Below are 16,784 nucleotides of genomic sequence, written 5' to 3'. Positions count from 1 at the left end.
CAAACGCTCAGGAAGAGTGCGTAGACCCTGAGTTCAAGTCCTAGGACCAATGCGCATGCACACACACACACACACACACACACACACACACACACACACACACACACACATACACACACACACACACACACACCATGAGAATTGTCCAAAGACTATAGAGAAGCAAGATATGCCCTTCAAAGAATTATTAGGCTATATTTTAGAAATGATCCACAAGATAATTTGAAGTGGATTTCTAGGGAAAAACACTTCAAGAATTGGATTTCAAGCATGATGTCTGAGCTCTGAGTAAGTTCACCACTGATAAATCCTTCCTGTGCCTTTTGCATTGTGTTGCCAAAGAGGAAGACTGAGAACACTGGCCCTACCTTTGTGAAAAACATCACCAACAACATAAAGAAGATTGAACCACATACTTCTGAATCAGAAAGGCGCCTTTTTTATTCCACATGAATTTCTAGCTGTTCCATTTATTATCTTTCCTGCTCTGGATAACATTCTCCCCTTACATTTTCTTTGAACATTTCTATGCGTAAAGTCCTTTCTGTAAATGAAGTGTAATGCATGGCAAGAAGTGCTAATCTGTGGACAGCTAGACAAAGGTCATTTCATATTATCACACCCGTTCATATTTACACTATCATGAGGACAATCAGTTAGTATCAGTTATGCATCAGTTACCATGCGTAAAGGCATTATTGTAATGCTCTGTGGTAAAACAATTCTATTTGTAACTACTTGAGTGATTGCCATCCCACAGTCCTAGACTGATAGTGTTGAAGGACTTCACCATTCGGTCGTCAGGCTCTGCTGGCTCATGCCTGTCATCCTAGCTACTCAGGAGGCTGAGATCTGAAGCTCACCATTCGAATCTACATAGGAAAGTCTCTGGACTCTTATCTGCAATTAACCACCAGAAAACTGGAAATGACACTGTGGCTCAAAGTGGTAGAACTCTAGCCTTTAGTAAAAAAAGACCTCAGGGACAGTGCCCAGGCCTCAAGTTAAGGTCCTACAAATGACCAAAAGAATAAAAAAGAAGAGTTTTTTGTTAAATGAAAACAATGCAAGGACTGATATGGATCATGATGCATTGCGTACATAAACTAATATGTTGAAGGAGAACCTCTTTGTACAACTACTAAAGAGCACTTTATAAAACAAGTTCAATTAAATATTTTTTTAAGTTCCATGATGAGCTTTGAAAAAAAATGGCCCAGCCCTTTTGGAAGAGTTGTAACTTGGCCAAGAAACTGACAGGTTTTGTTTTAACATGACCATTCTTATCCAGAAAGCTCAATTCAACATGGCCCTAGAGAAACTCTGAACAGCAGAGCCCTTCCATCATCTGCACTATATGTACACTTGGTCAGGCTGTGTAAACTTTGACATGTGGGTGTCAATCTTTCTCATATTTGCAGATGGCTTTATCAGAGCGTGATTAGTTTCCAGAACAAATTTGAGCAAAAGAAAACATTACCTACAGTATGTAAGCCAACAGACCAGCTAGTTTTCAGATTTGTCTATTTACATGGGCACTAGATGTTTTGCTAAGGCTCTCTAAAACTGATGGTAATTGGACAGTGCCAGTGTGTTAGTGGAAGCTGATGAGTTGTAAAGGTTTTATAAACAACCAGGGTGGATTTGGCCACAGCCTTTCTAGTAATGTTTGTTAATCTCCCTGAGCAAGTGTGCACCTAACACAATGTAAATACTCCAGAATTTGGAGGTGTCAATAGTGTAACTTTTACTGTTTGTAAAATCATTCTTTGATATCATCAGTAAGTTTACTGAATGTCCCATGGCCAAATATAATAAAACCTTAAGTAAGCGCTTACAGAGAAATAAGGGAAAACATGTGTTTTATTTTTACCCACAGAATGTTTGTTAAAGGATCACAGTAGATGGATAAATACAGTCATGACTGTGTCTGTGTGTGGACTTCTGTCTGCCTTCCAGTTAAATCTAGTTATAGTCTATACCAAGAAAGGAAAGTATCTATTTTAAATTATTTTATGGCTGAGTTGACCCATTTTACTAAGGACTGTAGAATTTTCAGGGGCAAATCTTTGTTGATTTCAATATTATCCACAAATCCCAAACTTTCCTTAACATTTATTTCAAGGAGAATTGAGGGTGTTGGTGAAGCTGTCTTCAGGTATAGAAACTTCTGTACACACACACACACACACACACACTCACACATGCACACACACACACACACATTTATGGGTGTGGCAGTGTTTACAGTGAGATGTCAAATGGTATCTAATTAGCCTATAGCTAGTACCAAGTTTACTGTTAACCACTAGAGGGCCAGTCATTTCTAGGGGCTTTCTGGACAATGGAAACATATCATTTCAATATTTTTTATCAGAGAAAATATTTTGAAAGCCATTTTTCTCCTTTTACATTTTCTTTTCTTCTCTTATTGTCCTCAGTATTTGTTGTTATTGAAGAATCTCCTGGAGTACCAATACCCATGCTGCAGATACCTCTGAAAACTTAGGGACGATACAATGCCCCCCCACACCGTGACTCCAACAGCCTCTAAGGTTAACAAGCGGCCCCTCTGGCTGCAGTATTGATGGCCAAGGAAATGAAACGGCGGTGACATTTTAAAGAGGAATTTGTGAAGCACAGATCTGAGCATAGCAGCACACAAAATCAATACAAATAACCCAAACCTTAATACCTTGATCCAAGGAAGAGGCTTGCTTTATCAGGCACGGGGAGGGGAGCGGCAAGGAGCCCACCGACAGTTGGTGTGCTATTGACTTGGTCTGGCAAAGTGTTAAGCCAACCACAATTAGAAGGTTATTTATTTATTTATTGTAGGAATGTATTTTGCAAGGGAAAAAAAAAGCATTTCTGAGGGAAAAGTATGAGATAGTGAAAAGGATTGTTGAAAGATGTCCTTCTGGTAGCTCTCATAGGCCATATTGAAAATGCAAGAACTAAGACACTATATTTTCTTTTCCACTTGATTGGTCTCCATTGGGAAATCTGTTAAAATAACCTGAAGATATCCTCCACCATTCCCCTTTTAGGTGGCTTCTAAATGCTAAGACTGAGCCTTTCATTTTTGTAAGCTTTTGATTACAGCTTTTCCTGTTCACTGAGAGGAGGGAAACTCATTTCGCTTCTCTGTGGCATGAGACACTTACATGCATAACTAAGTTTGTGTAGCTAGCAAAAAAAAAAATCAATGGAAGCTATGACCTGGCATTATAAAGCAAGAGTGGGGAAGGGCTCTATTGATTGCAATATTTAACTTTTTCTTGTTTTTCATAATTACATTCAAATGAAGAGGCTTGACAAAAATCTCTGTGGTCAGTTTAATCTGGAGAAAATCTTCTGAGCAATGTCTTTTGTATTTTCTGATTTACTTCCTCTTAATAAGTTTTGGAAAAAAGTAACTTCCATTGTTAAGTAATTCCATTGCCAGGCACTGGTGATTCACATCTGTAATCCTAGGTACTGAGAAGACTGAGAGGTGAGAATTGCAGTTTGAAGCCAGTGTAAGTAGATAAGTTCATTAAGACTCTTATCTCCAATTAACCAGCAAAAAGCTAAAAGTGGAGGTGTGGGTCAAGTGGTAGAGTGGTTGAGTAGGCCCTTAGTTCAAGCACCAGTACAGTCACCAAATATAAACAAAACAAATAAATAAATTGAAAAATGTGGATTTTTTGTAATGGGCAGGGGATAAGCTCATGAAAGACAAAAGGAAAAGAACACACATCTTGTAGGGCCATTACCCCTGTAGATAATCCTTAGTAAGTTCTCTTGAGAAGAAATGAGAAGATCCACTCACAGATATAACTATGAGTAGACTAATTCAAGTACTGTTATAGAAACTTGAGTATCCTCTGACATCATTCCATCCTGTGTGTCTGTGAAGTATGTAAGTCCCCAGCAGCTTTGTGTATAGATACAAAGTTTGGCTGAGTGAAAATAGAGCCATTTTTAAAACACAAAATAAAAATAGAATAAAAATCACAGAGTAAAAATGATGACTAAGCTGGGCAATAATGGCTCACACCTGTAATCCTAGCTACTCAGGAGGCTGAGATCGGAAGGATAGTGGTTCAAAGCCAACCCAGGCACAAAAGTCCGTAAACCTCTTATCTCCAATTAACCACCAGAAAACCGGAAGTAGCACTATGGCTCAAGGGATAGGGCACTAGCCTTGAGCTGAAGAGCTCAGGGACAGTACCCAGGCCCATAGTTCAAGCCCCACAACTGACAAAAAAAATAAAGATGACTATATTAGATTTTATTTTTTCTATGCCATCTCTCAGTGCTTGAAAGGACAGCAAATACAGCAATCAGATAAATTTTACCTTCATTATTATTTACTTCTACAAAAGGATACCTCTGACTTCTAATTTTATGGGATGCAGTACATAAGAGCTAATGTATTGGGTAGACCTTTGTCTCCATGAATTGTGGGGAGCTGAAAAACCAAAGAGCTTCTACTTATCCATCCTTTCTCACTTCACTCCCAAGGATGGACAAAAGTTTAGTTTAGTCCAATGACCAAACTAACTATGTCCAGGCCACTAACTGTGGCCTGAACTTGTATTTTATGACCTTCATTTGCCCTAGACACCAAGTGTAAAAAAATTCTCATACTGAAAGCTCTCAGAAGACAAAGTCCCCCCTCAGTTCCAGAACCTTCTGAGTCCTGTGCAAATGTATATATGAAATCCTGGCTCTGAGAAGGTGAAAGCACCTGGCAGCAGCGAGTTGTGGTTGTTAATGTGTGTACAGAGTAACTTTGTTTGTTTGTAGGTCCTTAGTAGAAGGATGTCTAATGTTGACTTTTTGAGGCTAATATTGTTTGAATTTTCTATCCTGACTCTGAGCCACCTTACAGAGGGCTTTTTTTTCCCCCTATGCTGTTTGTACATTCATTACCTTTTAAAATATCTTCAAGTAGTAAACAGTTAGACAGTCCCTCCCCCTCCCCTACCAGCCATTGTCAAGAAAATGGGAGCCAGACAAGTATGGCCTCAGATACTGTGGCTGGTCCTGGTCACAAATACTTGGAACTTGGAGAAGATCATTCACACCCATTGGAAAGCTCAACAGATCTTCAGTTCAAACACACATAGGGGGCCAGGAGTGTAGCCTAGTGGTAGAGGGCTTGTCTAGCATGCACAAAGCCCTGGGTTCGATTCCTCGACACCACATACACTGAAAAAGCCAGAAGTGGTGCTGTGGCTCAAGTGGTAAAGTGCTAGCCTTGAGACAGCCCAAGAACAGTGCCCAGGTCCTGAGTTCAAGCCCCAGGATAGGCCACATCAGACACTTGGGGGAAAAAAAAACCCACAAAGCTCAAGCATATTTACAGAAGAGGATTTCTAGTAATATATACTGACTCTGTGGGGTGTGTGTGTGTGTGCGTGTGTGTGTGAGTGCGCGCGCGTTGAGAATATAGTAAGGTGGTAAGGTCTAAGTGTAAGCAATAAGACCTCTTTGTGTTTGTGTGAATATATGCTTGAACTTGCACAGCATTAAAGGCAACATTGCCTTTTGCTCTAGTCAGTTCCTTCTCAGGGGAAGAAGAAAATCATGTCATTCCAGTCTTTGTGTGTGAAGAAATCAGACCACATCTCTATTCCCTTTGCTAGGGGTGGGGGGTGGGATAAGCAGGGGTAGGAGCATGTCCATCTGGCTCCTTGGCATTCTTCTGGGGAGAATTCTCCTTTGTTCCAGCAGGCAAGCAGTTCTGAGAAGGCGTGTAACGACTACATTGTCACGTTAGATTAAACCAATGCCATGCTGGTGTCCTGTCAGCTTAAGGAGCATCCCTCTCTTTCTTATCGCACTTCCATGGGGCCCTGATTGTGTGGGTTAAAAGGCCAAGGGGGTGGGAGGTCTCAGCCAGTTTCTGAGCAGAAACGTCATGGAACAAGATCCTGATACATTTGTGCCTTAGGTTAGTACAGACTCTGTGGCTACATATGTGGCTGTGGATGTTTTAAGTTTAAACCAAGACTGGCCTGGCTTTAGGATAGTTTCTACTCAGTCTTGCAAGAGGCAATGGTACAGCTGCTCCTTGTAAGATGGATGGAGGATGGATGCTGGAAGAACTCTAGTCAGGCTAGCCTTTCCTATGAGGTAGCATGTCACAGCCATAGCAGGGATCTGAGTCAACTGTTAGAACCCTCAGCATGCTCTAGGAGGAAGGGGACACATATGCCACTCTAAAGGACACTTAGGAAAATCACCTTCTCTGGGTTGCAGTGCTTTATTAGTAATTGGAACCATTGATAACTAGACAAAAGAAAGAAAGAAAGAAAGAAAGAAAGAAAGAAAGAAAGAAAGAAAGAAAGAAAGAAAGAAAGAAAGAAAGAAAGAAAGAAAAGGAGGGAGGGAGGGAGGAAAACAAAAAGAAAAGGAAATCTAAGATGGGGGTGGGCTATGGGGACCTGACAAACGCAGGGGAGCTCAGAGCAAAATGGCCCATTAGAAGAAGCTCGTGGTGGTAGAAGATGTTCCATTCTTACACCACTGGCCTGCTCCAGCACTGGCCACGAGTCTGTGATGGAAACCCTGCATAGCTGGGGTGCAGTTGGATGGTTTTAGCTCATCCCAGTCCTTGTAGAGAGGCAGGAAGCCCTCCTTTGAAGAAGAGCTGTTTCTGTCACAGTGACAGATACTCTCTTCCCATCACCAGCCTTTCTGCCAGTATTCAGAGTGTGGAGGAAAATTCTGACCCATAGGTTTTTTGCTGCCCTGTGTAAAAATATGAGCACAACAAAAACATACACATACAACTGTCTCCCAAAGATTGGATATCCTCAGTGGAGGATATGATAAACTCCGTATCAACTGCCATGATTGTTTTTATATCACATGAGAATTATAATGTGTCATACAGTTTCCCATTTTTCCATTGGCTGCCAGCAATCTGAGGATGACAAGAAATCTAAGCCTGTTTTTCAATTTCATTTCATTTTGTTTCTTTTGGGCAGCTTGTTAACCTATTTTCTAGATAGGCACTGTACCCGGGAAGAGGAAATGCCTTATGCATCTGTTTCTTGGTTTTGTTTTAGTTGCTCTGTTGATCTGTTTTGTTGGAACTCAGGAGCTCACTTGATCCCCACTGTCCTTTTGCTTTGAGTTTGTTTTTCAGATAGATAAAGTTTGATATGGCTAGTGTAGGACTCTGATCCTCCCATTACCTTTGCATCCCAAGGACTGTGGGTACGCCACATTATGCCTTATGTGACTCATTCATGTATTCTGCAAGTCCATAGACTTACCTAAAGGTGCTTTGCTATGCATATGGCATTAAAGACAATTCCTCTCTTATTCCCTCTCCTCTCTCATCTCTCTCACCCTTTCTTCTACCCTCTACCCACTCTGAACTCTGCGGGTCCAGGTGATACACTCTCTACAGCTATTATATAGCTGTTTAAAAGATAGGTCCTGCTAGTTTTTGGACAATCCCAGTGACTCTAGGGCCCCAGGAAGTGTATAACCAGAAACACTGGGATGTGGAAAGAAAATCTTACATCCCATATACACTCTTATACTGTCATTTAAAAATCAAATTATATAAAAATCACATCTAAAACACATATATAAAAATCAGTGTGTTGACATGTGTTAGCTCTTCTCATAAATTATGGGATACTTGTCCAAAAACCAGCTGAGACAACCCCCACACAGAAGACCTCCCAACACAAATTTCCCTCACTCACTCATGCACAGACTCACTTATTCTCAAATATGAACTTTGGAAAGAGGCAAATAGTACGGTTGCTTTGCAAAGTGCAGAGCTAGTCTTAAATTGCCAGCTTGATATAATCAAGGCTGACCTTCGCTTGGCTTTGTGTGCATTTGGGTTTCTCCCCACTTCTGCTCTGCCTGCACAAATAACACCAGTTGGGATGAGGTGGGAATATTAGCTTCGATATCAAAGAACACATTTTAGTTTTAATTGAATTCCTCATGCTAGAATGTATGCCAGATGTTACTGCTGCCTACCAGCTGAATGGTAGAGCTCGCAAAGGCGAAGTCAACTCTTGTCTCTCACTATCTCTCAACCTAAATCACATTAATCTCTACCCCAACTCTAGAGAAGTCTAAAGCCATCCATTCCTCAAGAGCCTTCGTTCACAAGGGAAATTGCCTCTGGGCTCCATCTCTAAGTACTCCTATTTGTTTACAGCTTCATTCTAATATTGTGACACAAGTCCTTTAAAAAAATAATTAAGTGAACCTGACTAATGTAACTGTAATCCCTCTATACATTATCCCAATAATAAAATACAATTAAAAAATAATTGATTATTTGGTTGATTAATTCATTAGCAGTCCTGTAGATTAAATTCATGGCTCCTGTGCTTACTTGGGAAGTATTCCAACATTGGAACCACATTTCCAGTTATTTCACTTAGTTTGTTTCCCACATAATAGTTGATGCTTTTACATGGGCTGTCGGACCACGTGAGATCATTCTACCTGCATCAGCTGAGGAGCTGGGTATATATACCTATAGATAGGTATTCGCCAATATGCCTGGTTTGTATGTCCATTTTCTGAAACCACTTACACAAAGCATTTAGACATTAAGGTTTGAGCATCATGAAAAGGGATCATTCTATGCTCAACACCAAATAACTTAAATATGTTAGCCATTTCTTATCTCTAGAGAGCCACCATCCCCTCCCGAGTGATAGTCAACATTCTGATATGTATCACAATATCAAATTTATCAAGGTTAAACTCAGGGCCTCATGCTTGTTTGGCTTTGTGTTCCCAGCTGGCAGTCTAACACGTGAGTCATGCCTTCAGCCAAGCCTTATGCTGGTTAGCTTGGAGATGGAATCTCAAGGACTTTTCTTCTTGGGCTAGTCTCAAGCCACAGATTTCTCCAGCTCCTGTGACTGGCTCTGCTAGCTTATTAATCCATGTTGCCTTCCTTTTGCATGTCATGCTCTAAATCCATCTTCTCATTCCACTATACAAAAAAGTCCAAATGCTTTAGATCTGAATTTGCACACACTATCATATTTGGAAGAAAACAACCACAGAGTTTCCTTCCATGTAACTCAAGAAACTAAACAGAAGGCAAATCTGTCTTTCCTTTTGTGTACTTATAGGGTGTAAAGAATCACAGCACCTGACTTGAAACTCTCATTGTCCTAATAATGCCCCCTCCTATACTTCCCCAAACTGACTTACCATGTGCAAGTTTGACAGTAGAGAAAATGAAAGCTGGCACAGTGTTTATACCTATAAACATCGCTTCTTGAGGGGATAAGAGCAAGAAAATCATGATCCTAGGCCAACCCAGACAAAAAGTTCCCAAGACCCCATTTAAACAGCATGGTAGTATGTGTCCATCATCTCCACTACATGAGAAGCATAACTAGGAGAATCACAGTCTACACAGGCTTTAGCAAAAAGCAAGGACCCTATCTCAAAAATGATCATAGTAAAAAGGGCTGGAGACATGGCTTGGGTGCTGTAATGTTTACCTAGCAAGCAGTAGGCCTTGGCTTCAAACCCCAGATCAAAGAAGAAAAAGGAAAAATAAATAAAGAAGGGAGGGAGGAAGAGATTGAGAAATTAAGAGACAGAGAGAGAAAAAGAAAGAAGGAAAGAAAGAAAGAAAGAAAGAAAGAAAGAAAGAAAGAAAGAAAGAGAAAAGAAAGAGAGAGACAGAGGGAAGGAGGGAGGGAGGGAGGGAGAAAGAAAAAGGGAGGGAGGGAGGGAGGGAAGAAGGGAGGGAGAAAGAAAAAGGGAGGGAGGGAGGAAGGGAGGGAGGGAGGGAAGGGAAGGGAAGGGAAGGGAAGGGAAGGGAAGGGAAGGGAAGGGAAAGGAAGGGAAGGAAAGGGAGAAAGAAAGAGAGAAGGAAGCAGGAAGGGAGAGAGGCAACAAGTTATACGAGTTATGAGTCCAAGAGCAAGCACAGAATGGGGTTTTCTAAGATCTGGGGCTGGAGGCCTGATAACTTACTTTTTACTTTGCAGAGTTTTTTTTTAAATCAAATTAATTGCGTCTTGGAATGTGTCTTAGTGGTAGCATGCTTGCTTAGCATGCATGAAGCCTTGAGTTCAGCTCCTCCAGACCACATAAACAGAAAAGGCCAGAAGTGATGCTGTGACTCAAGTGATATAGTGCTAGCCTTGAGCAAAAGAAGCTCAGGGAGTATGCCCAGGACCTGAGTTCAAGGCCCCAGGACTGGAAAAAAAATCCAATTAATCGTGGTTTAGAGAACAAGATATCCTGCACATCTTTCTGCTATCTCTTATGACGACATGAGACAACACAAGCCACATAGTAAATTAAGTCCCATGCCCCATTCCACTTGGTGGAGCCTAGGCATGCTGGGTACAGAGGACAGGCCTCCTGCTTCACCAGGCAGTGCTGTCATTTGGCACCATAGAGGAAAGTTGCTCAGCTCTTGGTGTCGGGCACAGACTTGCTCTTGGGCCTTCTCTGAGCTAGGAGCCTTGCTGTCCCTTCGCAGTCCCCTCTTGGGAAGTGCAGGGTGGCATTCCCATTAGACCTGCCAGATTTGTGCATTTGCAAGTAGCCAGAGGTTGGTTGCAGGGAGGAAGGAGCTTGTTCCTATCAGCCACAGGTGAATTGAGCAAAAAATCTCTGTAGCCAGGTCCCGGAGGAGAAAGCCACTCAGTGGGTGGGCGAAACTCCCTTTATAGAAGACTCCAGCTATTCAACGCTTATCAAAAGCAAACCAAGTCAGTGAAGCCTGTGGGCCTCTTCAGGCTCTTGGATCTCCAGTCTGCCTCAGGACCTTGCCTCAGGATTAAATGAAATTTAATCCTGCTAAATAAACACGGGCACAAAGTATTTTGGGGAGTCGTTCAGGTGGCATCAATCATCCCTGCCAGAGAGTCCCTTGTCCCCACAGCTTACTGTAAGGAGGGAGCTCCAGTCTCCCCAGAACAAAGCAGAAGAGAGAAAAAAAAAAGTAGAAAAGAAAATGTCTATATAGCCAGCTGAAGAAAGAAAAGACATGAAAGAGACAGTTACCAATCAGACTACAGATTTCTGCAGTACGGGGCTCTGCTTTCTCTTTTTAATTCAGTCTAATGAAAACCTTCGGTTTGCTGAGCTGTCTCTGTAGCAAACATGACACTAAGAATTTCATTCATTCATCCATTCATTTTTATAGCCTCTCATTCACTTACTCCATCACTCATTGAATTATTCAGAATTCAGTCACTCATAAGGCCACTCATTCATTCACTCACTCATTTATTCAGAATTCAATCACTGATATAATCCCTTTATTCATTCAATCTTTTAATCACTCCTGCGTTCACTCATCCATTCATTAGTATAGACAGTCCTACATTTATTCATGCATTCATTGTTAATATGTCCATTCATTCCATGTTTCAAGTAGCCATTCACACATCTATTCATTCATTCACGCTTTTACTCATTCTTCCATTAGACAGTGTAGTCCAGGTGATGGGAGAAAAGGCCCCTAACAAATGAAGAAGATGTAAAATTAAAAGTAAATCCATGCATTTACCACAGTGAAAGGGATATGTGTGATGAGGGAAAGTGATTTCAGTGTGGGGAGGGAGTTGCAGGGAGAAGGGCACAGAGAATCCATTGGGTCAGCAGGTCGGCAGAAGCCTCTTTGGGAATACAGCTCTAGAGGTGAGGTTTAAAAATCAGGAGTTTCCAGATATGGTGGTGCATACCTAAAATCCCAGCATTCAAAAGGCTAAGAAAAGGGGCCCAGCCAGCATTAGTTCTTCCTACATAAGAAATTCTAGGCCAGTTTGAGCCACATGGACAATACTTATATTTTAAAAAATCAATCAATAAAAAAGAGGCACCATCAAATGGCAGAGGCAGGAAGTTCCAGAGGAATGTACAAAGGCCCTGCTGTACACGCACATGTGGCAAAGTTGAGGTCCAGGTAGTTGACCAGCAGGCTGAGTTGCACTTGGAGTTCTGCCATTAAAATCCAGTAAGTAGAAGCATTAATTGTTCAGGAACACCAGATAGAGCCAACCCAATCTAAAGCCAGTGTTCTCTGCTGACTTGGACCAAACGGCAGCCATTTGGGGAAGCAAGTTCCTGATGTTTCTAACAGTCACATTATTACCCCCAACAAGGGTTTGACAAATGTCTATCAGAGACAGATGCAAATGCTCTGAATGGGTGAAACTAAAGAATGACTGGACTTCACTTATTACATGGACCCCTTGTGGAATTTTTCCCCCAAGAACTTGGGCAAACTCCATGCAAGAAAACCATCTTGAGGAAGGCAGAAAAACAAGACTTTGCTCTCCAAATCGAAGTTCTTCAGCTGTCTGTGTCACTTTTGTCAACTCTCCGATCTCTTAGAGCCCTTGACTCCTGCTCTGTTCCCTCCATCAGGAACAGGCTGTGGTACACAGCCCTTGAATCCCACAGGGGTGTCCTAAGTCAGCAACTGATCACTGCTGTGCAGGTTCCCCAGATGTCGTCTGTTGTCATAGCTGAAGATCTCAGCTTTCCAGAATCTAGCCCACCCACATGGGGCAGCTGTGACTTCCAGAAAGTCAGAACCTCTAGGATAATCTCAGTTGATGATGACTGAGGGGAGCTGGTGGGTAAATACATCACCTTCCTCACTCAGGACCCACTATAGAACCAGCCCATACCACAGGAGGTACTTGATGGTAACAGACCTTTCTTGGCTGTTTTCCTTCTCCTTCTCTTCCCAGTTTGATTTCCTCATCTTTTCCTGGTGCTTCTAGTAGTCATCTCCCGAAAAAAAAAATATTGTGGTTTCAATATTTGCTTTTAGTATTACTAAAGCTGAGGCACTGCCCAACACATTGCCTGGCATTTGTTACCTCTTCAGGAATCTGGTATCCTCTTTAGCCATGGATAGAGCTCTTTCCCATAGACTTTCTTCACACACTTTCTTCAGACACAGTGCCGTCTATTTAGCTGATACCAGGTCTCTCTCTAGGTAACAAGCAAATGCAAGAAGTGAGACATGAGACTACCTAAAGCTTTCATGGGACCATAGCTTCATTTCCAATCTTCTGTCCCCTCACCTCTGACCAAGGTCCTCCTTCCTCTGAAGGACATATCGATCAGTGCTCTCTGGGGAAAGTTCTGTTGACAGTTCAGTTTTTCTCAGAAACACATAGCAAAAACAACTTTTCAGATTTCATCCAACCTCCATTGCCCAATGCTCGTTGCTTTTCCTGGAAATACCTATTGGGGGAGGGAGCTACCCATAGGCCATCTCTCAGACCACGTAGACCCACAAACCCACACACACCGCGGACAGTTGAAGTCTAAACTGTCAGGGTCGAGTCTGCTTCATCCTTTGGTCATATCCAGGAAGCTATGAAGTCATTCCCTTTGCCCCAGGGCCTCGTGTCTCTAAAGTAGCCTTCCCCAACCTAACATGTCCAAGCAAAGTAGGACTAAACCTACATCTTGACAATTCAAACAAATGTACCTAAAATAATCTTCAGTGGTCTGAACTTGAAGTTATTGTACTTGCCAATGACTTCAGGTTCATTTCTTGGCCTAAATCCAAAGTAAATGGACATGTGTTCATTGCATTTTAAGGTAAATGCGTCACTTGCATATCTGTAATACTCGAGTGGTAGTAAATAGCTGATAAGCTGCCAAGGGATTTATTAGTCCTTTTCTAGAAGGCTTTTTCTACTGGGAGGTCCATCTACTGAGCAGTTGCATGCATGTTCCCTGGAAACTGAAACCATGTGAACAGAGATTTGTTTTCTAGAAATATCCCACCAGGAGAAAAACAAAATAGATAATGGAAGAGAAGATATGGCCTGTAAGGGCTTTAAAAAAGTAAGGATACTCGATAGTGGTATTGTTCAAGACCATTCATTGGAAGCACCATAGTGAGGGCTCCATAACATGGGGTTGGTAGTTGAGCTTCAAACCCTGATGGACAAACACAACTATACACAGTCACGATGGTTGGGAAACAATACTCCAAAGACAGGAAGGGAAGGAGATTGTAAAGGGAGGAAACAGAGATACAGTGTGATCCCCATTGTGTGAAACAGGTTCCAGGCAGACACTGAAGGCCTAGGTAACACTGCTGCGCAGGTGCTCAAAGGACAGCTGTCTCACACACAGAAAAGAGAAAGCCAGTGTTTACTGTAGAATTCTATTTACCTTGAAAGTCTGCTGGGCGTTATTCATACACTGCATTACCACCCTGCCCGACTGTTTTGCCTCTGTCTCTACTGAGCATCAACACAGGACATGGCATGTCGAGCTGAGCTGGGCTCTGAAAGACTTTGCCCTGATAGTGTTGAAATTATTAGGCAAATGAGGCAACAAGGCCAGTGAAAGTTGCCCTCCTTCCTGTTAGACTCCACATCTTACTTTAGTCAACAAAGCTTCAAGTTTGATATTACCTTCACCTGCTTCTAGTAGAGATAGAAAGTGACTGAGACAAAAACAGAGAGAATGAAAGGTCTTCCTGTTACTTAGGGCCTGACGCAGACACACCTATCATCTACCTAAAATCACCGAATGAAATATTTAGGAAGGGAAGATTCTAGAAATATGAAATGGAAGTTGGAGCAGGGAGCGGCGGGAAATGCTGTACTATACCCATGGAGGCCCATTTTAGGCATTCTGGTTCAATTTGGTTTGATTTCAGCCAGGATCTTCCAACGAAGTCCAAGCTGCAAGCTTCTTGACTCAGCCTCAAAGTTCTGGGATTATAAACGTAGATCATGTGTATAAATGGCCTGGCCATTGTAGGCCATTCTGATATAGAAAAGATCATTCACTTTGTGTTTTTGAAATAACCTCAATGATATAGACCTTTGAATTTATTATTTTTTTTTAAATCCGTCCATGTTGGTGGAGTCAGTATGCTATTTCCATACAAGCAAGAAGCATGCATTGAGCAAATGTTACAAGCCTAAAACATGACAAGTTTTCTCTAAGTCACAGTGCAATTTGTCTCTGAGAAGTCACCCATTCTTGGGCTTCGATGTAGCTGGCAACAGAAAAGAAGGTTCATTTACCAATCTGAAAAGGCTATTTTAAAGCCATTTTCCCACAACCTTCCATGCAAAGCTAGATCTTTTTTCTTTTTTTTTTTTTACATCTGCTCAATCAAAAAATAAACAAGTAAATAAATGACAGCGGTTTGAATGCACTAACAGATATCCTATTTATCCAATTATCCTATTTAAGCAAAATATTATGGCAATATAAAAATGTTTTTAAAAATCCTAGCTTCACAGGAAGCTGAGATTTGAGCATCACAGTTCAAAGGCAGATGAGAAAGGAAATCAGCAAGACTTTTATGTCCAATTAGCAGGCAAAACACCTGGAACTGGAGGTGTGGCTCAGTTACAAATATATATATATATATATATATATATATATATATATATATGAATGAGCAACAGCTTTAAGGCCTGAGTTCAAGCCCTGGTGCTAGAACCAAAAGAAGTTTTAAAAAAAATCAACTCCCTGCCTGCCTTCTTCCTACCTATATAATTTTTGTTACATTTTAGATTTGTATATGCAGAAAACACCCAATTATCTACAAAAAAGAACAGACAATTCTCTGCACTTACGGGGGGAAAATATCAAACATGTTTTAAAAAAATTCCACTTCTGCAAGTACCAGTGGCTCACACCTGTAATCCTAGATGCTCAGAAGACTGAGGTCAAAGGATTGAGGCTTGAAACCTGCCTGGGTAGAAAAGCACGGGAAATTCTTATCTCCAATTAACTACTAAAAAAGCCATAGAACCATGGCTCAGTGGTAGAGTGGTAATCTTGAGCACAGAAGCTCAGAGAAAGCATCAGGCCAGAAATTCAAGCCTCAGAACCAAAAACAAAAAAAGAGAGCATACAGAAAGAAAGAGAGAAAGAAAGGAGGTAGGGAGGGAGGGAAGGCAGAGGGCAGAAGGAAAGAAGGAAGAAAGGAAAAGGAGAAGGATGGAACAAACAAAAGTAAGGAAGAAAGAAAGAATGAAACTCATAACTTTGTAAAAGGTCACAATTTTCTGAAGAATGAAAAGAATCAGAAGAGTTCTTCTTGATGGTGGTCCTAAAACATATTTAACACATAGTCAACTCTTTCCTTTTACTCTGAATCTTCACCATCTGTCAACAATTTTTATTCATTCTGTCCATAATTGTCACCTAAGTTAAATATTTGTGATGAAATAGACCTACTGACTTAGTCACAGAGATAGAAGAGGCTGAATGTTCCATGTTCAAATAAGGAGCTGATGGATGGATGGATTCCCAACTCCTTGGGGTTGTACTTTAAAAAGATACACCTGCCTACAGATGGTTAAGCAGAGATCAATTTCTATCCAAGGGATGCCATAAATCAGAAGGAGATAAAAGCATTTAAAACCAACAAAGCAGGCAACATTTTTTTGAGTAATTGAGCCTCGTTTTAGAAAGCAAAAAATGTCTGTGTTAGTCCTTGTCTTTCAAACATTATTCTCTGTTTGGTTAAGCTATACAAACATGGGGACTCTTGATGTAAGCAAGACTTTTTCTTTTTGTATGTTGTACATAAATGTCTTTAATCTTTTGAGTTAGGAATTTATTGGTTGAGTCTTTATGGGTAAATTCAGTAAAGCTCCAAAATGGTTTTTCTTCCAAAAAGAAAGAAAACAGGGAGGAGATAGAAAGGGTCAGTGAGGTTCAAACCACAAAATCACACTGGGAGGGAGGGTGGGGGATATTTCTGGAATGAGAATACCAGTGAGAGTCCAGCTGACATTTAACCAGGGTATAGGTGAATGTAC

The sequence above is a fragment of the Megascapheus bottae genome, chromosome 18 (genome assembly GCF_031878675.1).
Source record: "Megascapheus bottae isolate mThoBot1 chromosome 18, mThoBot2.hap1, whole genome shotgun sequence".
Lineage (NCBI taxonomy): Eukaryota > Metazoa > Chordata > Mammalia > Rodentia > Geomyidae > Megascapheus > Megascapheus bottae.
This window is presented reverse-complemented; position numbering follows the sequence as displayed.